Source organism: Bos taurus, chromosome 15, assembly GCF_002263795.3.
Source record: "Bos taurus isolate L1 Dominette 01449 registration number 42190680 breed Hereford chromosome 15, ARS-UCD2.0, whole genome shotgun sequence".
Lineage (NCBI taxonomy): Eukaryota > Metazoa > Chordata > Mammalia > Artiodactyla > Bovidae > Bos > Bos taurus.
The window spans coordinates 39,046,221-39,068,481 of NC_037342.1; the positions used below are offsets into that span (position 1 = coordinate 39,046,221).

Here is a 22,261-nt window from a genome sequence, read left to right on the forward strand (position 1 = left end):
AAATCATTAATTTATCTTTTTTTCCTGCAAATAATCATTTACTTATGGGCATAATTTTTAGACTAGGAAGAAAATTGTATTACCAAAGTAAAAGTCCAAGTGAAGTTGCTCAGTCATGTCCGACTCTTTGCGACCTGGTGGACTGTAGCCTACCATGCTCCTCCATCCGTGGGATTCTCCAAGCAAGAATACTGGAGTGGGTTGCCATTTCCTTCTCCAGGGGATCTTCCCAGCCCAGGGATCGAACCCAGGTCTCGTGCATTGCAGGCAGACGCTTTACCCTCTGAGCTATCGGGGCAGCCCAATTCATAGCTAATTTATCTCTGGATTATATACTATTACAGTCACATGCACATAAACTCATTTTGTAATTCTGAGAAGGAAATTAATGATTTTAGAAGGTTTAAACTAAACCTCTGAGGACCAAAAGAGGGAAGAGGTGGTTCAGCTTATATTGACATGAAACACAGATTCATGACTTATATTAAAGGCCAAGATGTAATATACTGTATGATATACCACCTTTTATGGGAAAAGAATGAAAAACTGAATGCATATGCTTACAAATAAATAAGATTTTTCTAGCAAAAAAAGCCAAAAACTTGGTAATAAAGGTTGCCTCTGGGAGGGAGAACTGGATAACTCAAGAAGAGAAATTATAGACATTTGTTTTTCATTATATATCCAGTGCATGTGTTATATATTTTTAAAAACCACTATTTTTGTAAAACAGAAAAATGAGAAGGTACCAAAAAAATTTTAAAGAGTGTATTTTCCCATCAATTAGCCAGTCTCCATTACCTTTTGTCCTCTAACAATTTACAAACTCCCTTTTATCTAAGAGGGAAAAAAAAGTTTGAAAAATCTTTTTAAAGTGAAAATAGAAGAGTATCATTGTGTAAAGATACACAGTATTTACCTTTCTTCTGGTAATCTTTATTACCTGAGCTTTTCCTTTTTCTTTTCATTTATTTTTGGCTATGCACATTTTCATTTATTTTGGTCTTTGCCGCTACGTGAGTCTTTCTCTAGTTGCAGCAAGCAGGGGCGGCTCTTGAGTTGTGGTGTGTAGGCTTCTCACTGCAATGGCTTCTCTTGTTGCGAAGCACAGGCTCTAGGGCTCCTGGACTATTCAGCACAGGCTCAACAGTTGTGGTGCACAGGGCTTAGCTGCCCCGCATGTGGGATCTTCCCAGACCAAGGATTGAACCTATGTCTCCTGCAATGGTGGGCAGACTCTACCACTGAACTAACAGGGAAGCCCTCCATTTCTTTATTAGATGGAAAACCTACTAGATTAAAAACAAGAAGGTGCTTTAACTGCGAAACTGCTGTTTAACAAGATTTTAACAGGCTGGATTTCCTAAATGGAATGTGAGAAATTCTTCCCCCATCAGGATAACGTTGATCTTTGGATCAGATACCCCTTTCTCCCATCTCTTGAGAGGACCTCTACATTCATCATGCTCACCAAGGAATCAAGTACACAAAAGTACCAAATACTGCAGTGAAGGTCTGCAGTGAGATTGGCTCTACCTGTAGGTTTTTTTTCTGTACCAGTATTTACTGAACACAAACAGTAAAAGCTGACAAAAGATAGTTGTAGTTCTAAGTTTTAGCTGCTACAAATTTGTTTAGAAAAACTAAGCACTGAATATGAAAGTCTCTAGACAATGTCCAGACATTCATTCCAGCTTCCTATAAATTTCCACCTCAGTTAAAGAAGGATCTGTTTAGCTGTCTTCCTCTTAAAAACTGACTCCTCTGTGCCTCTAACATGTCTACCAATGGAAGACAGTGGGGAAAACATTAACCTACCAATGGAGACAGTGGGGAAAACAAAGAATAATCTACTTCATCTATCCTTCCATGGGGAGTCACTGATTGACTCCCAGTTAGGGACAATTCTGTGCTTAGCACAGTCACATCCAATGCTGTTTTGTCACATCATCCTACACCTCTAAGCTGGAGGACAACTTGGCAGGAGTACTCAAGGAAACTCAAGCAGCAGTAGAGAGAATGCTGAACTAAATGGCCTTATAATATCCCTTAGATTCTATGACTGAAAAACAAAACCACAACAAAAAAAACTTCAAATATTCTTAAAAGGGAGGAATGAATTCCAAAATATTTTGAACCAAGAGTCAGCAAAGGTTTTCAGTAAAGGGTCAAGTAATAAATATTTTCGGCGTGTGGGCCATACAATCTTAGCAGCAACTACTCAATTCTGCCATTTGGGGCACAAAATCAGCCATGACCAGTAAGCAAATAGACATGGTTGTGTTCCAATAAAACTTTATTCACAAAAACAGGAAGACAGTTCGTAGGTTATAGTCTGCCCACTCCTGTTATTTCTAAATAAAGATTCTGAATATTTCACATTCAGAAAAATGAACTAAGAAAGGTTATCAATGGGAAACCAGCACAGTCTAAATATTCATTGCCTATGATTCCACTATTACTAGAGTTAATGTGCATATCATTAAAATGGACAGTAAATACTCGACTGTTACATCTTTTAAAAAAATCAATAAATGAATGCCAGGCTTCATTTATACAGATATGCCACAAACTAAATGCAAAACAAAGACATGACCGATAGCCTTTTTTAAGATAGACTAAAAATATCTTTATTTTTAAAAGGTAAGTCCATTAAGTTGTTCAGGGCTGAAGCCTGGGCAAGACTGTTTTGGAGAAAAGGCTACAAATGAAGAAGAGCACCGAGTATACAATCCAGTCATAGACTCAGAAACCCTAGACCACTACCATGTTGATACAAAAATCAAAATCTTGATACAATAATCAAAAAATAACACAGAAGGTAAAGAGGTCAAGAGCTAACCCCAACACTGCGGAAGATACAAAGTCTGTTTATATTCTGTGTACAGCACAGGCTCAACAGTTGTGGCACACGGGCTTTAAGTAATAGGTCTAAAAGTACCTATTCTTTTCTACATAAAAGTATTACATGGCTAAAGGAATGGGATTGGAAGCAGAAAAGAGACTAAGCACAAAGTAAATATTACCTAAGTATGAAAATTCCCCCAAAAGCTACACTGAGTTACAATGATGACCATGAGGATATCCCATATACATAACTTCTGCTTCTTCCTTATTGTTTTTCCATTTCATTTGCTTTTCCACTAAAAGGGAAATTGAGATTAGGTATCTATAACTGCTAGGAATTAATATCTTTCTAATCCAGAAGTTCATGAACAGGATTGCATGGAGGTGGGTATCCAAGAACACTTAGTTTCATGAAAAATACTTTTCTGAGTTTGTTTATATGTGTGTGTGTTAAAGTGTGCAATCCTATGCTTATATCTCTACATTATTCTAGAGGAAAAAATCCACTGCTTTTATCAGATTCTCAAAAGGGTCAATAAGTCTAACAGTAAAAAAATACTATCAAATTTTAGGTATACTATGTGTGTATGCCAGAGGGAGGAGGACCTAAAATGCAGAGAACAGAGCTTCCTCAAGGTCACTGATTAAAAACCCCATTCACATATAATCTGGAGTGAAAAGTGAAAGTGTTAGTCACTCAGTCATGGCCAACTCTTTGTGACTCCATGGTCTGTCCATGGAATTCTCCCAGCAAGGATACTGGAGTGGGTTGCCATTCCCTTCGCCAGGGATCTTCCTGACCCAGGGATCAAACCTGTGTCTCCTGTATTGCAGGCAGATTCTTTATCATCTGAGCTACCAGGGAGGCTGGAGTAAAAATGTGTAAACGGTTTAAAACATAATTATACCGATCTCTCTCGAAGCCTGTTATGGAGCGAATTGTGATCCTCCTAAAAAGACATGTTGAAATCCTAATCCCTAGGATTTCGGAATGTGACTTATTTGGAAAGAGGGTCGTTCAAGTATAATTAGTTAAGGTAATTGATATAACACTGGAGCAAAATGGGTCTCTAATTCAACATCACTGGTGTCCTTATAAGAGGAGAGGCATTTGAAGACAGAGATACACAGGGAGAACTCCACCTGATAACAAAAGCAAAATTGGAGTTACACATTAGAGCTACAAGCGAAGGAATACCAAAACTGCTAAGAAAAAATTAGTAAGAGGCAAGGAAGGACTCCTTACAGGTTTCAGACAGACCATGGATTTTGGACTTATAACCTCCAGAACTGCTAGACAATAAATTTCTGTCATTTTAAGCCACCCAATTTGTAGTACTTTGTTACAGCAACCCTGGGAAACTAACAGAAGGTCAAATATCATAGTAACTAAAATTAAAGTACAGAACAAAAGGCTTTCTAAAGATGATCATGTGTCCTTATGACCTAATAAACACATCATGGGCACTTTCCAACAAACATGACAGTGTCAATTACCAAAACACACTCTATTAAATAGTTAATTAAGAGATGGAATGGCTTTTCTAAATGGGTACAGGCAAGAACAGAAGAAAAAAGTTTTATGTATCAGAGGTAAAAGACCAAAATAAAGTTAAAGATCAGATCCCAGAACAAATCAATGGGATATATCACTGACTGTTCATCTAAATACTGCATACAGATAAATAGTGTATATTGATAAATTTCAGTATACAGTAGCAGATTCAAGGAAAGCAGTGTTCTGATTACCTACTGCTATATAACAAAATCACACTAAAACTTAATGTCTTAAAACAACAATAATCATTTTTATTTTCTCTCACTGTATCTCAAAGTTAGGAATTTGGGAAGAGCTCTAATAAGCAGTTTTAGCTGAACAGTTCCAGCTCCTGCTGTTAGAGTCATGTAGTCTGTCCACATGAGGCAGTCTGGGATAGCATGGCAATCCCAGGCTATACAGCTTAAAGGCTGCTGAAGACTTCAAAACCAGTATTTTGTTGAGTTGGATAGGGAGCTCACCTTTTCTGACCACACCTTATTGCGCACAAGTGAATCACATGATCACCCAAATTCAAGGGAAGGGGGCATAAAATGCCACCTTAGGATGAAAGAATAATCAAGGGCACACTAAAAGAACATATGAGAAGGAAGATATTGTTACAACTACCTTCAGAAAATACAATCTGCCACAGAAAATATGGTAAAGTGACTCTTGAAATGGTCAACCATTTGAAACTGTCCCTCAGGTTAACAAACTGATGACTAAAAGAAATTCTTGAGCTTGTCTTACAGAACAGCAACTAAGGGAACACCTTATTAAAAACCCTTCTGCTTGGAATCTGCTTCCATCGATCAAACTCATCTTAATTATTTCTTCTGACTCTTTAAACACCCCCTACAGATATACCTCTGTTGAATGGGTCCCTACTGTACCAGGGGCTTATGCTGCTTTTCAGAAACTTGGAGTCAGCTCTTATCCAGTTTAAGCTGGCTAAGATTTTTGGTTGGAACTACTGACACTAAAACTGGGCCTATGCAAGTGTCCAACAAATAATGTCAGAGGGCTCAAAAATCCACCCTTAGATCATGCTAAGTGTGCCCAGTTTTGAACATGCACCTCAAGAAGCAGCATGTAACTTAGATACACCTGCAAAGAATACTGATTACCTCAGCTTTTCCCTATCAGCATTCACCTTTCCCCATGCCTAATACCACCCTGCTTCTTTATTCCATAAAGACTGCAAACCCCTTGCCTTCAGGGAAGCGAATCTGAGACCTGTTCTCCTACCTCCTCACTTGGCTGCTTCCTGAATAAACTCCTTCTCTACTGCAAACCTTTGGGTCTGTTGCAAGCATTTTGGCCTACTGCACATAGGGCAAATGAACCTGGTTTAACAGTACGTTTAATCCATGTCTGACCTATTTCATAGGAAATACTTAAGCCACCTAAAATGCCTTTTAAAAACATGGCCCATGGGTCTCATATTTTAAAGTACAGATGATTCTTGAACAACACAGGTCAAACTACATGGGTGCAATTATGCACAGATTTTTTTCAATAAATGCATACTACAGTACTGTGTAACACAGTCAGTTGAATCCGAGGATGCAGAACCATAGAGTGCTGTTTCTTAGTCACTCAATCGTGTCTGACTCTTGGCAACCCCACAAAGACTGTAGCCCACTAGGCTCCTCTGTCCATAGGGATTCTCTAGGCAAGAATACTGGAGTGGATTGCCATGACCTCTTCCAGGCAATCTTTTCAACCCAGGGATCGAACCCAAGTCTCCCACACTGCAGGCAGATTCTTTACCATCTGAGACACCAGGAAAGCAAGCCCATAGATACAGAGGGCCAACTGTAAAATTAACACATAGATTTTTTTTTTACATCCATGAGGACTGGCACCCCCACTGTTGCTCCAGGGTCAACTGATTTTGCCTAACAAATAATCTCATTCACTTAATAAAATTTTCATTTTTCCATATTCACTTAACTGCGAATTTCTAACCAGTAGATTTCTACTTGGAGTTGACATACTTGTAGCCAAAAACAACCCAATTCATTCTAGTTAGACTATTAAGAGGCCTCATATTATAAGTGAGCATATATTTTCTTTTAAAATTTTTGATAGACTCTCATCTAGAGGCAGCAGCAACCCACTCCAGTACTCTTGCTTGGAAAATCCCATGGACGGAGGAGCCTGGTAGGCTGCAGTCCATGGGGTCTTGAAGAGTCGGACACGACTGAGCGACTTCACTTCCACTTTTCACTTTCATGCACTGGAGAAGGAAATGGCAACCCACTCCAGTGTTCTTGCCGGGAGAATCCCAGGGACGGGGGAGCCTGGTGGGCTGCCGTCTATGGGGTCGCACAGAGTCGGACACAACTGAAGCGACTTAGCAGCAGCAGCAACATCTTTTTACTATATTTTAATAACTCTAGAATCTTTATTTATATAAAGATTAACTCAAAAAAACTTAAAAAAAATAACTTGAGAGTCTTAAGTCTTTTGCTTAAGACTCAACATAAATGAAAACCTCCTCTGCAAGTGAGCTGTAAACAACAAAAAAAGGGCTAAAATCCAAACTCAAAATGTACAAGTTGATAAGAATAGTGGGTTCCTTTTTCCTTTCAAAAATTAAGGCTTACAAAGCATTTTTCCCACAAACAAAAGAATAGCTCTAGCATCTTGGTTTTCAATAAAAGATGCTAGTGTCTAACCCTGTTGTAAGCACCATTGAAGTAAATATAATGGCCACTCTGTTTGCCTACACAGATACTGATGCCAATATTTAACTCTCTATATCCAATTTTCCCCAATGTCTAGGATACTTCTCAGTAAGGAATCTCAGTAGGTTCATCAGTCCTTAGGGCACTACACAACTATTTTGAATACTGACATTGCTGTGTAAGCAGGGCACTTTAGCAAGTTAAAATGGCTCATTATCCTGGAAAATTACACATTAAGAAAAATCAGACTCATAATTCCTTTAAGTGACATAAAAATCAAACACAAAAACATCTTTAAATATCAAGTTTTACTTCATCAGAGAGGAAATGTTAATTCTACAGCATTAAAATTATCAGCTGACAAGAAAACTTAAATTTTTCAGCAACGCCCATTTTCCTTTCTGTCCTTTCTGTCCCTTCCTTTCTGTATCAGTAGGGTAACGTTTCTACCATAAAGCCTACAGAAGAAGGACTGTGCTCTTGTTAACACGTTTGGTCAAAAGCAATTCCACTCCTTGCAAAAACATGCATTCAATTCCATTCTGGGAGAAAACAATTCTTAAAAAATAATCTCCAAAGTCACACATGATTTTTCTTTAGATAAATAATTGTGCTACAGGCTCTCCTTACCTAATAAAAATATTTTCATATAAAGACATGTAATTTCTATCCTAATACTTTCAAACTCAGAAAAGTGAAATACCGTATACAAAGGTATCCTAATATTTCAAGTGTATTACCAAAGATAAGATTTCTTAAACATCTACAAAACAGAGAAATCAAAATATCCTATTTTGCTTAAAAATTCATGAAAGTTTCCATCTGACTTCACAATATACCTAAAATTAATATAAAAATATTTCACTCGTTTCCTCTCTGGCTGCTTTAAGATCAGCAACCATCATGAATGAAACAGTAATTCTCCAGACCAGGAAGTTCATGACCAACCAAAAACAAATTGTCATCAATATCCTTCACCCTGGGAAGGCAAAAGTAGCTAAGATAGAAATTTAGGTAAAACTTGCCAAAATGTACAAGACCACACCAGATGTCATCTTAGAATTTGGATTCAGAATCCATTTTGGTAGTGGCAAGACAACTAGCTTTGGCAGGTTTTACTATTCCTTAGATTACAGAAAGAAAAACGAACTCAAACACTGACATGCAAGATATGGCCTGTATAAGAAAAAACCTCAAGAAAACAGCAAAAGGAACGAAGAACAGAATGCAGGAAGTCAAGAGGACTGCAAAGGCCAACCTTGGTGCTGGCAAAAAGTGAGCTGGAGACCGGACAACAGAAGGAGTAAAGATTCTGCAGTGACTATGCAAATTTTTCATAAGATGATTAATAAACTAAGAATGTTTATGTGAAATAAAAAAATATATATATACTTTAAATTATTCAGTAAAATTAACTTTAACAGGAAAATGTTCCAGGTATACCCTGATCATTACATGTAGACTACACACAAGTTTATCCAAAGAACTGACTCAGGCAGATTACTAATCATGTGCCCTATGTGGTCTAATTTAAAGCTATCGAAGCCTATTCATGAAGCTTAGTAATTTTAAGAACAAGTTGACAGAATCAGATATTTCACTGTTTTTATAGAAGTAGTAAGATTTTGTTTAAAAGAGTTTTATTTAGTCTGATTACAACAGCAAATGTCTTTAACGATATAAAAGTGCTTTGAAGCTCCTGCTATATGCTGTATTTCCTGTTTCTCTTTTGTCACTTTCTTATGAATCCTTCTCAATCTGTTCCCAAGGCTGAACTTAAAAACAGGCTCTACCCAGCCAAAGCAGCATTTTCCAAATCGTGGCAAATGGGACTGGCAAACTGTACACTTTAGCCCTAACCAGGAGAGTTACAAAATACATTAGCACATCAAAGACCTACAAAATGTCCTGAGATAAAGAAACTCAGTAGACCTCTTTGAAAGCCTACCGCTAAGTCGCTAAGTCGTTTCAGTCGTGTCCAACTCTGTGCGACCCCACAGACAGCAGCCCACCAGGCTCCCCCATCCCTGGGATTCTCCCGGCAAGAACACTGGAGTGGGTTGCCATTTCCTTCTCCCTTAAATACAAGAATACAGTCTCTCAGAAAACCTCCTACAGAGACACAGAACTTCAGATCCAAGTAGGAAAATATCTCAGGTCTTCAAAGATTTTCAAAGGGAGGAAAGGAAGCCAGGTTGAAAGAAGAAGGGGGAGGAGGTGGGAGAGGGGGGCAAAAGGGTGGTCTTACAGACGTCTCCTGCCACCTGCAGATACCCAGGCATTATGGGACTTTACCCTGGGCCTCCAGAGAAGGGAGGACTGGAACTCGGCCCTACCAGAAATCAGAACCAGAATTCGAGTTCTCTGCCAAGAAGAGGTGATCAGTCTCCAATCCTCAGCTCAGGCTGAGGCCCTTCGACCAGATTCCTGCGTCCAGGACCGGGGGACTAGAAAAACAGGGAAGGATAGGAAGGATTAAGGAGAGGAAAGAGAGAGGGAAGGAGAGAGAGGTCAATATACCAGTCGGGGCACTCTGGCCAGTTGTCCGTGTCAGGAGACCAGAGACAAAAGGGTCTCAGTTGCGGCCGTTGGGTCTGGTCCATTGGCAGGCAAGCTGGCCCCTGAGTACCCTGAGTAGTCAGGATGTCAGTCTCAGTTAAGAAGAGTCTCCACCAGAGTCGCCATTTGTTGCAGGAAAGGGAACCCCTTCTAGGGCCCGAAACTGGGCTCTTGTCTAACACTCGGAAATGAACTGTCCGAGGAAATAGGTGCTGACAAAGCAAGAGATTTTATTGGGAAAAGGCACCTGGGTGGAGAGCAGTAGGGTAAGAGAAAGCCTGGCCTTTCACAAATTTCCAAACACGGCTAAGTAAGCAAAGTGCCTGAGAAGCTCACTGATTACCACATCAGCCTTCTGAGGTAATGACTGTACAAACATGAGCCAAACCTCCCACGAACTACAAATGATTTAGAAAGCATGACCTTCCATTGATCCTCAAGACTACTTCTGAATAAACTATAAAGCCAGTTATTAAGAGTTGCAAAAATGAGTATATATTAGAATGTACCAAAGACTTCAGTTTGTACACAATTACTAACTCTGGATGCTGCAACTCAAGATGCAGCAAAACTTCTACCAAATACACACACTCAAAACATGGAATTCTGTAATTTTCAAGAGGAACAATCAATCATCATTAGTGAAACTGTGTTGTCTTTAGCTGGTTATGGTTTTTAATTATAATTATTCTTATTCCTAATTAAAAATTACCGTTAGTTGAACTTCATGCTTCCCTGGTGGCTCAGAGGATAAAGCACCTGCCTGCAATGCGGGAGACTCAGGTTAGATCCCTGGGTTGGGTAGATCCCCTGGAGAAGGAAATGGCAACCCACTCTAGTATTCTTGCCTGGAGAATCCCATGGACAGAGGAGCCTGGCAGGCTACAGTCCACAGGGTCGCAAAGAGTCAGACACGACTGAGTGACTTCACTCACTCAATAAACCTGTGGAATGTGTTATACAATTCCATCACCAGTATTTGAGACCTACCATTTTCTAACTAGTCTAAACTTTAAGATAAGTATACTTTTTTGTCATTCAATTAGGAACCATCCATATTCCTAACTGCTGAAGAAAGTTCCTCTCCCCCAAAATGCTTCTACCTTGACAATTTAGTTGCTATTACTCCACTAAAAAGAAGGAATTACTGAGCTACAGAATGACCCAGCTAAAGGGCTTGGATTAAAAGAACTGGACAGTCACTGTTCTAAAAGTCCTCACCTTACCTATGGAGCCACTAATGTACGGACAGGTCTTCTCCCTGGTCACCATGTCCACACCAACCAAATACGGCACAAGGACTTCGAATTAGGGCCCTTCGTGGAAGTAATAATAACTTCTCTCATCTTGAATGTCAATGATCCCTCCAGTCTCAAGTATTGGGTAGGAAGCTTCCAGGAAGGTCTTAAAACAACTTAATCCCATAATGAAGTCTCTTCTCAAAAATATTTTCTGGTCTATCTTTAAAACTTTCCAGGTTCTGCTCTCTGATGACTGGGGGGGTGGGGGTGAGGAAAGATGGGGGCAGGGGAGGGGTTGGGGTTCAAGAGGGAGGGGATATATGTATCATTATGGCTGATTAACGTTGCTGCATGGCAGAAACCAAAACAACATTGGAAAGCAACTATCCTCCAATTTTGGGGAAAAAAAAAAACTTTGCCAGGTTCATATGTACAGCTTGCAACAAAACGCTGTCAAGCACAGAAAGATACAGAAAAAAGGAGGGAAGAAGCCTACCCTATTAAGCCTTGTAACCATAGATTATTGTGCTAAAGATGGGATTAGAACACATACAACAAAGTAAAAATATCAGAGTTTAAAAATTCAGAGAATTCTTGGTCAATTTATCAATTAATCAAAGTCACAATGCTAAAAACTCTAGTGTTAAGATATTTCCTTCTCTAGAAACTGAGATCCAGAATGAAGAGAGTCAAGATAATAAGAGCAACACTGCACCTGACCTTGGGCAAGTCAATTAACTGCTCTGATAATCCACAGAATTTACTGAAGAGGAGGCTAAACCACTGATGGATAAATCCTCCTCTTGTTCTCAAAGTCTAGATATTACCATGTATTGGAAGATGCTATTTCCCAGTAATACATTAGATACTCAGAAAATTATTAACTCAAATGGGTCACAAGGGTTATCACTTTAAAGCCATACACCCAATATTCATTGATCTTCAAACAATCTATGCTCTGCTCTGCAGAGTCAAATGTCCCATTTAGCAGCTAACTGATCTGTTCCTATCTCCTAAGGATTCTGCTCATGCTAATACCCACAATTATGATTATGTTTGGAGAAGGCAATGGCACCCCACTCCAGTACTCTTGCCTGGAAAATCCCACGGACAGAAGAGCCTGGTAGGCTGCAGTCCATGAGGTTGCTAAGAGTCAGACACGACTGAGTGACTTCACTTTCACTTTTCACTTTCACGCATGGGACAAGAAAATGGCAACCCACTGCAGTATTCTTGCCTGGAGAATCCCAGGAACGGGGGAACCTGGTGGGCTGCCATCTATGGGGTCGCACAGAGTCGGACACGACTGAAGCGACTTAGCAGCATGATTATATTGGGTTAGCCAAAAAGTTCACTCAGATTTTCCCATAAGGTAGTACAGAAAAACTGGAATGAACTTTTCGGCCAACCCAATATTGTGAGCTACAATTCACAAGTTTTTAAAACCCTGTACTTCTCAGAAATGTATTTAGGACCATCCTTCAAACTAGATGCATGATAAACACTTATGATCTCAGGGCTCTACTGAAAATTAATCCTTTGTCAGATCAATACATCTTTCTAAGCCCCTGTGTATCACATCTAGGAGTTTTTTTTAACACAAATGTGAACCTCAAAATACTTTAACAGATCATTTCCTCCACAGACCTGAACTATTTAAGAGCAACAAAAGTCAAAGAAGTTTTTCCTTTACCTCTGAAAAAGCAGTATTTATGTATTTATTCATTCTTAAGTCATATTCTACCTCATGTTAATTCAGGATGGACAGCAGCCATTATATAAAGTTCCATACATTTATTCCAAAATCTTTGGTAAAATCATTTCTACATACTCATTAAATTGGCTACAGGTTGTTCTTCCCCAAGAATCCAATTAAGAATGGGTCTTTTAAAAAATTAGGCATTTGCATAATGAAATTTATAATTTCACTCAATAATGAAAAACACTTGTTTGTAAGAGGTCAGGAGCACATAGAAATAAATTTAAATTGAATTTTACCCGTATGCTTTCTGCCTAAACATTAAAGAATGAATTATTAAACCAGAATCTCTATTATACAAACACTCAAAGATATCTGAATGTGTTTTAAAAGGCTCATCAGCCCCTTGAAATTATATGAAAAACTGTGCATATGTGTATTTTTTCTGAGGAAAAGAGATAGCACAAAGCTATGAGGAGATGCTCAAAGGGGTTTATGACCTTTGACTAAAACTCTACATTATGGGAGATATTTTAAAATGTTAATTTTCAGTTAATAGTTCAAAGTTTTTAAGTCAATACTCCAAAATAATAAGATACAGTGGTATGAATTCCTTACATTCAAGAAGGAGTTTTCAAGTGACTGCCATGCCAACATTTTTTGGCAAAAATTCCGTAATGACAAGAATGACCTAGAGGAGATATTTCAAAGTAATCTTAAAACTGTCAAATGGTTAAAATTTACATACATACATATCACACACCTCACCAATGTCATTTCCCATTTAGAATCTCTAATCCAGGCACATGATCTGATGTTCCTATATTCTGTTTTACATACGAATAGTCAAGTCTCTTCAACTACTTATCCCTGTCATATAGTAAATTATATCTAATTTCTCTTGCTCAAAACACTGTAACATACAAGTCTCAAATATATTTACATGAAAAAATTTCCACTTCGGTTAGATTAGCATGTCCACTGTTACACTTATCAAGCTGTAGGGTAACAACTGGTAAAAATGTCTAGGACTTGCTTCAAAATTTAAAAGGCAGGGGGGTGGGGGGGAGTGAGTGAGGATACAGATAAAAAAGATTGTCCACAAGCTGAAAATTGTTAAAGCTGGTGATATGTATGTATAAAAATATATACAAAGAAGAAAGCTCTTGAATCTGTCTTTAAGAAGCTCTCTGTTCTACTAGAACCAATAATTTCACAATTTGAATGGAAACACAAAAAACCTTGAATAGCCAAAGCAATCTTGAGAAAGAAGAATGGAACTGGAGGAATCAACCTGCCTGACTTCAGACTATACTACAAAGCTACAGTCATCAAGACAGTATGGTACTGTCACAAAGACAGAAGTACAGATCAATGGAAAAAAGCAGAAAGCCCAGAGATAAATCCACATACCTATGGACACCTTATCTTTGACAAAGGAGGCAACAAAATACAATGGAGAAAAGAAAATCTCTTTAACAAGTGGTGCTGGGAAAACTGGTCAACCACCTGTAAAAGAAGAAAACTAGAACACTTTCTAACACCATGGTGGTAGTGGTGGTTTAGTCACTAAGTCTTGTCCAACTCTTGCAATCCCATGGACTGTGCCCGCCAGGCTCCTCTCTCCATGGGATTCTCCAGACAAGAATACTGGAGTAGGTTGCCATTTCCTTCTCCAGGGGATCTTCCCGACACAGGAATCGAACCCAGGTCTCCTGCATTGCAGGCATATGATTTACCAACTCAAACTGGATTAAAGATCTAAATGTAAGACCAGAAACTATAAAACTCTTAGAGGAAAACATAGGCAGAACACTCTCTGACACAAATCACAGCAAGATCCTCTATGACCCACCTCCCAGAGTAATGGAAATAAAAACAAAAATAAACAAACAGGACCTAATTAAACTTCAAAGCTTTTGCACAAGGAAGGAAACTATAAGCAAGGTGAAAAGGCAGCCTTCAGAATGGGAAAAAATAATAGTAAACAAAACAACTGACAAAGAATTAATCTCAAAAACATACAAGCAACTCCTGCAGCTCAATACCAGAAAAATAAACGACCCAATCAAAACATGGGCCAAAGAAATAAACAGACATTTCTCCAAAGAAGACATACAAATGGCTAACAAACACATGAAAAGATGCTCAACATCACTCATTATCAGAGAAATGCAAATCAAAACTGCAATAAGGTACCATCTCATGCTGGTCAGAATGGCTGCCATCAAAAAGTCTACAAACAATAAATGCTGGAGAGGGTGTGGAGAAAAGGGAACCCTCTTACACTGTTGGTGGGAATGCAAACTAATACAGCCACTATGGAGAACAGTGTGGAGATTCCTTAAGAAACTGGAAACAGAACTGCCATGTGACTCAGCAATCCCATTGCGGGGCATACACATGGAAGAAACCAGAATTGAAAGAGACACATGTACCCCAATGTTCACTGCAGCACTGATTACAATAGCTAGGACATGGAAGCAACCTAGGTGTCCATCAGCAGACGGATGAATAAGGAAGCTGTGGTATGTATATACAATGGAATATTCCTCAGCTATAAAAAAAAAAAGAAAGCGTTTGAGTCAGTTCTAATGAAACTGGAGCCTATTACACAAGTGAAGGAAGTCAAAAAGAGAAACACCAATGCAGTGTATTAACACACATATATGGAATTTAGAAAGACAGTAATGATGACATTATATGCAAGACAGCAAAAGAGACACAGATGTAAAGAACAGACTTTGTGACTATGTGGGAGAAGGCAAGGATGGGACAAAATGAGAGAACAGCACTAAAACATGTATATTATCATATGTAAAACAGATGACCAGTGCAAGTTTGATGCATGAAACAGGGCACTCAAAGCTGGTGCTCTGAGATAACCCAGAGGGATGGGGTGGGGAGAGGTAGGAGGAGGTTCAGGATGGGGGGAAACCTGTACACCTGTGGCTGATTCATGTCAATGCATGGCAAAAACCACCACAATATTGTAATTAGCCTCCAATTAAATAATTTTAAAAAAAAAGAAGCTCTCTGTTCTATCACACAAGGCAGACTTCTTTAAACTTTGTGTTTTTATGTTTGCAATTTTCCATAATATAAAGTTTAAAGAAGTCTGCCTTGCCTATTAGAACAGACAGCTTTTTAAAAACAGATTTAGGAACTTTCTTCTTTGTACATCTGCCCAGTAAAGAGCAAATACTTACTTTTATAAACATATTTCATTATGTGAAAGAGAGCAGTATTACTTCTCAATGAAACCTCAACAACTCGTTGATGATATTTTATTTAAACAATTCTTTTATTAACCCAGATAAAACATATTCATTAACTACTTACTGTTTACCTACTTTCTCAGATAGTCTGTCTTGAAGAAGATATAAAAAGTAATTCATATTCTCTAATGAACCAAGAATCTGAAAATACCCTCAAGGATCCAGGGGAAAATGGGCAGGGAAGGAATACAGTGGATGAAGAGAAAAAAAAAGTAAAAAGCAACAAATACAGTTGTTTAAGAAAGGGCTTTAAGGCTTTCATATTTTTTAATAAGAAAAAAGGCATACAGTTTCTTCAAGCTAGACAGGTCTTTTAAGTTCCCCTCCTCATTCTGTTCTACAGATGAGGAAGCTAAAGCTCAGAGAGAGGAAGTGACTTGCCTCAAGTTACACGTCAAGTTGCTAACAAAACGAACACTAAAATTCAGATCTGCTGATTCACAGCGCAATGTAAATTTTCTGTATCAAAATTTTTTCTTCTACACTATAATATTCACTACCTGAAGAGAATGACTATTTTATTATTAATATACACTTCAATTTCGTATTATACCATACTAAAAAAAAAGTAATAGACTAGGTAAAGGTGGAAGACTGGGAAGAAAATGCAAAGAAACTGCTAAAACAGTTATACACAAAGACTACATGCACATACCACACTTCCTTAATTCTGAGACATATTTGGCTTTAAGACATAGTATCCATTTCACAAACATTTTTTAAGAAATATAGACACTGTAAAATATTCATTTCAAAAAATACTAAAATGTGAAACCATATACCTCTAAAGCAATAAAATATAATGTACCCTCTAAGACACACAAATCACTGTTATTTAAAACCCTGTGTCACAAGGCACAAACACACAGAGCAAGAGTCCCATCTTCAAAGGTAAGGAAAAGTTACTAAATACCTAAAACTACGTGGCATTCTTTTCAGTCATATGTACTAATAAACAAGTCCTTATAGCCATACATCTCATATGCATGAGCTATGGGACCAGGAAAAGCAAAATTTGAATCTCAGCCCTGCCACTTAGCTCTCTGGAATTTGGAATATTACTAAATTCTCCGAATCTCATTCTCTTCATAAAATGAGATATCCACCTTAGAGAACAGCATGAGAATGAAATGTGATATTAATAATTTATTTAAGGAGCATAGTACAGTGGCTAGATGAAATAGTTTCCTCCCACAATTCCTATGCGCCAAATGAAATGAAACTAAAAAGTACATCCCATTCTTGACTTACAAGGTTGGAATAAATCTATACTAGGACAAACATTTCTAATTTGCTTTGGAATGATTATTTGATAAGCAAAGATAATCTTGAAATGTATCTCATTTCTTCTTCAAATTGGGAACAGAAAACATGACAAATTTTAAGTGTTTAGGTTAAATTTGTAAAATATGTAAACTCAGCACTTTCATGTAGCTATACTGAACTGACCCATTACAAACCCACTGAAGAGAGGAACTATAAATCCACAAGTGGGAGCAAGGAAGGGCTACATGTAGGTTTAGGGAAGGCCAAAAAGATAGATAAAATGACTCAGTGTGTGATCTGTAAGGTCTGGTTTTTTTAACTTTAAGTTCATTCATTAGACAATGTTCAGAAAAGCCAAGATCATATATCTATGATTCGGAGTGCTTTAGTAACCAGATCCTTCAGATTAGGCAAATGTACAGTTTCAGGTTGTTTCCAATAATAATTCATTTTCAAGATGGAACTGTGCCCACCAAAGTGGCTCATATGCAGTAGACACTGAGACAAGACTATCTTCCTTCCTATCCCAAACATAGATTGCTAAGTCGCTTCAGTCGTGTACGACTCTGTGCGACCCCATAGACGGCAGCCCACCAGGCTCCCCATCCCTGGGATTCTCCAGGCAAGAATACTGGAGTGGGTTGCCATTTCCTTCTCCAATGCATGAAAGAGAAAAGTGAAAGTGAAGTTGCTCAGTGGTGTCTGACTCTTAGCGACCCCATGGACTGCAGCCTACCAGGCTCCTCTGTCCATGGATTTTCCAGGCAAGAGTACCGGAGTGGGGTGCCATTGTCTTCTCCAAACATAGACTAGGCCATCCACATATTCCCTCGCTATTAGTTCATTTTAGTTGAACAGTTCCCCCCACTAATTACAAAAATAACAATGCTTGTTTTTATAAACTTGGAAAAATACAAAGAGCACCAGCATTTTTAAATTACCCATCACCTTACCAGCCAATAATTAAATTATTACAAAGGGACATACCAACATCTTTCCTATGAATTTGACCATAATTGTGATCATACCAAACTTTAAATTTGTACAGAGCACTTGCCACTAAACACAATTAACTACCAGCCTGTATCTAAATGTCTTTATTTTGGCTTTCTTGAGATTAAATTCACACTAGTTTTTTCCTTACTCAACTCAATGGTTTCTTCTCAATCTTTGTTCTTCTGAGTCTCTCAGCTACATATTTTGCTACTGATAACTTCCTCTTTAGCGTAACTCTATCTTAAGTTTCCCTAAACAGTATATTCCTCAGTGTCTACAAAAGTCTCTCCAACTAATCTTTTTCTATTTCTTCACTGGCTGTCTTCTGTTAACTGCTGACAATCTCTAAAAATGGTCCAGGCCTGACCTTGAATTTGCTTGCCAACTTTGAATCTCCAGCACTTACCACAATGCCCGGCACAAAGTAGGTGTTCAATTCACATTCACTTATTGCCTTTGCCAACCCTGACCTGCCACTTACTAGCTGTATGACTCTGGTTAAATTAAATATCCCTGAACCTCAGTTCTCTCATCTATAAAGTAGGGATAATCAAAGAAAGATGAGGCTTGGAAAATTCAAAATAGCTTCTGGCACATAGTAGTACCCAATAAATTTTGCTATTAATATCAACATAATCTAGCACAGGAATCAAAAATATTTATTATTATATAAGCTTGAACACTAAATCTGTGAACAATCCAACTTACTTTCACTATATTCTTCTTACCATAACTATCAAAAAATATTCTTGTACTCATTTCTTTATTACCATCTCCAAGCCATCATTAAGTATTCTAAGTTCTCTCTCTGTAGCCACCATACAAAACCATCATTTATCAATTAGGCTATAACAAGACTTAGTTGATTTCCACACCCTTAAATCTTCAATCAAATCTAATTCCTCAAAACAATTTTTAATTTGTCACTCTTGCCCACAGGTGCTTATAACATGTCCATACTACTGGCATATCATCCTGTCTTGCAATAACCAACACCCCAACTCCTAGTTCAAAAGATGGCTCAACACTCACCTCTTTCAGGAAACTTTCCCTGATTAATTCCACACCACTCAGATTACTCCTCTGCTCCCAGTCGCCTCAGCACCTCAGCACTTAGGTATTCTGTTATACTAAGAGTAAAATGTGATCACTAAATAGCATTACCAAGAAAGTACTTCCACAAAAGTATTTCTACATCCTAAAGAATGGTCCATTACCTACAATGCTTTGTTGATGTGGTTAATAAAGAAACATACAACAAATGCCCTCTTTGGTTTTCGTCCTTAACACTGTATTATTTTATGTTGGTAAGTGAGTGAGTGAAAGTTGCTGAGTTGTGTCTGACTCTTTGCAACCCCATGAATTATACATATACAGTCCATGGAATTCTCCAGGCCAGAATACTGGAGTGGGTAGCCTTTCCCTTCTCCAGGGGATCTTCCCAACCCAGGGATCAAACCCAGGTCTCCCATATTGCAGGCGGATTCTTTACCAGCTGAGGACAAGGGAAACCCTATGTTGGTAAAGAAGTACTTAATTCTTCATAATCCTTTTGCCCTACGCTCAAGCAGAAATTACACCTTAGTGGTAATCACCTTCTCCTGCTTAAATCCAATAGAAATGCATTAATGGACCATTTCATTTTCTACTGCCTTTTCTCTTCTCACACCCCCAAATAAAAATTCGAAAGCTTTAAACAGTAAGGCAGTATCAATGACACCAAGTTAATCTTCCCTCTAAGTGAAAGGAACTTTGAACCTATCTAACCACAAAACTCTTCCCAAGGCTAAACAATTTCCCAACAAGCATGATACACAATCAAATTCTACATCAAAATGCTTGACTCTTATACAGCAACAGGATGACCTGTGTTCATTCTTATTGGGTTACTGTAAGAAATCTTATATTACTTTTATATTACACAGACAGTTGAGATACTCCCTTACACGGCACAATTTCTTAAGTATCCTCTCATGTTCTCTTTAAACCAACACATTGGATTAAATGAGTCCTCACTGTCATCCAATCAAAAGCAACCAATAATTGTGCCATTGCTTCTGGGAGGATGAGTTCCTGCTGAGGCAAAACAATGAGAGTTCATCAACAACAATTAGTGTCACAGGGGTTGGAGGAGGGTTGGGGAGGAGGACAATCACCCTCAGAGGTGAGAGTTAACAAGACTGAGCGTTTGGCCATCGATGGCAAACAGATGGGGAAACAATGGAAAGAGTGAGAGACTTTATTTTCTTGGGCTCCAAAATCACTGCAGATGGTGACTGCAGCCATGAAATTAAAAGACACTTGCTCCTTGGAAGAAAAGCTATGACCAACCTAGACAGCATATTCAAAAGCAGAGACATTACTTTGCCAACAAAGGTCCGTCTAGTCAAAACTATGGTTTTTCCAGTAGTCATATATGGACGTGAGAGTTGGACTATAAAGAAGGCTGAGCGCCAAAGAGTTGATGCTTTTGAACTGCGGTGTTGGAGAAGACTCTTGAGAGTCCCTTGGACTGCAAGGAGATCCAACCAGCCCATTCTAAAGGAGATCAGTGCTGGGTGTTCATTGGAAGGACTGATGCTGAAGCTGAAACTCCAATACTCTGGCCACCTCATGTGAAGAGTTGACTCACTGGAAAAGACTCTGATGCTGGGAGAGATTGGGGGCAAGAGAAGGGGACGACAGAGGATGAGATGGCTGGATTGTATCACTGACTCGATGGACATGAGTTTGAATAAGCTCCAGGAGTTGGTGATGGACAGGAAAGTCTGGCATGCTGCAGCCCATGGGGTCGCAAAGAGTCGGACACGTCAATAACTGAATGACGAAAGACTGAACTGAACTGAGTAGTGAATGAACCTATTGCCCTGGCTTTTGGACTCCTACCTGACGAAATGGACAGTTACTCTTGCTGACTTACTCATAAAAGATCCACACCCTTCAGCTACCACACATAAACCTACACCCTTCAGCTACCACACATAAACCTACACCCTTCAGCTACCACACATAAACCTATCTCCTTTGCTGCCTGTATACTTTCTCCTAACTGGCCTCCTGATGCCTTCTAGTCAAACAGCGTGCACCCACACCTCACCTAAAACCTTCGCCTCTCAGTCATCTTCCGGTTTTAGGAAGTGCCTCGTACTCCAGACCCACGTGTCCCAAGCCTCTCCTCCCTTCACTCCCAGTTGATTTCCTCCCAGTTTCTGTCAATGCCGACTTCCGAGAGGCCAAACACGCGCCCTGGCTCCGCACCTTCTCCGAGGACTCCTTTTTCTGAGCATCACCCTATTCCCATTACTTTCTTCGTCCCCAGATCCAGAATCCTTCCATCACAGGCCTCCTTTCACTGCCACACTCGAGCACACAAACCTGCTCCTCCGTTAACTATTTTGCCCCACCTTCGCCACCTCTACGCAGTTTCCCCGCCCCAGGCGGCGCCCCCAGGCTCCGCGTCTGCAAACCAGGCCCCTCCCTACGGCTCCGCTCTGGGTCCTGGCCCTCCAGAGGGCGGTGGCCCCGCCAAGCCGCGCGGAGACCATCCGGCAGAAGCTTGCACCCCCGGCTCGGGGCAGCAGGAGGTGGGGGTTGGGGGTGGGGCGGGGGCTGGGCGGCGGGTACTGCCCCCGCCTCAACCGGGCCTGCCTCCACAGCTCCCAGAGCCGCGGCCCGGGCCAGGCGAGGAGGGGCCCGCAGCCCGCTTCTCCTGGCTGGGGTTCCCGCCTCTCACCTAGTCGCAGAGGCTCTGGCCTCGCTTTCCTCCCGGCCGTCCAGCGAGGGCTCAGCCGCCGTCGCCGTCGCGCTCTCCTCACTCGCTCTTCCACCGCCCCCGACAGGCTGCTGAAGAGCGGACGGGTAGTGGCAAGCCCATTGGCTGTGGCCCGTATTCGCGTCAGCCGGCCCCGACCCGGACCTCGGAATGTGACTGGCTGGCGCGGCGCCTTTTATCCAAGTCTTGTCCTGATTGGCTCTCCCGCGCCCCGTACCAGAGGACCGCTCACCCTCCTCCGGGTTCAGGCCTCCCACCCGCTCAACCCCGTTTCCATCCGGGCGGGAGGGGGACGCGAAGGGCCAATGGGAGGGCGGAGAGAGGGTCGGGAGGTGGGCTCTGCAGCCGACCAGCCCGCGGGACAAGTTCA

General features: G+C 40.0%; 1 protein-coding gene, 1 non-coding gene and 1 pseudogene across 5 annotated transcripts in view; 1 reads left to right on the top strand and 2 right to left on the bottom strand.

Moving 5' to 3' along the window:
* FAR1 (fatty acyl-CoA reductase 1) overlaps nt 1-21,964 on the bottom strand; it is a 77,802-nt gene extending 55,838 nt beyond the window's left edge. Inside the window, exons 1-2 of one of the 4 annotated variants that reach the window (XM_059874754.1) lie at nt 21,853-21,964; nt 10,352-10,402 (exon numbers count right to left, since the gene is read on the bottom strand). The gene's annotated coding sequence lies outside the window, so the exon portion shown is untranslated. Of the gene's footprint in view, nt 1-10,351; nt 10,403-19,151; nt 19,250-21,852 lie in introns of all 4 variants that reach the window. The other 3 variants (XM_010812464.4, XM_005215973.5, NM_001099032.1) reach the window with 3 other exon arrangements.
* On the top strand, nt 7,984-8,455 carry LOC132342328 (small ribosomal subunit protein eS24-like; annotated as a pseudogene).
* On the bottom strand, nt 12,218-12,289 carry MIR2285B-1 (microRNA mir-2285b-1). Its single transcript, NR_031162.1, has one exon. It is a non-coding gene; the product is annotated as a microRNA mir-2285b-1 (primary transcript).
* Nucleotides 21,965-22,261: the final 297 nt, after the last annotated feature.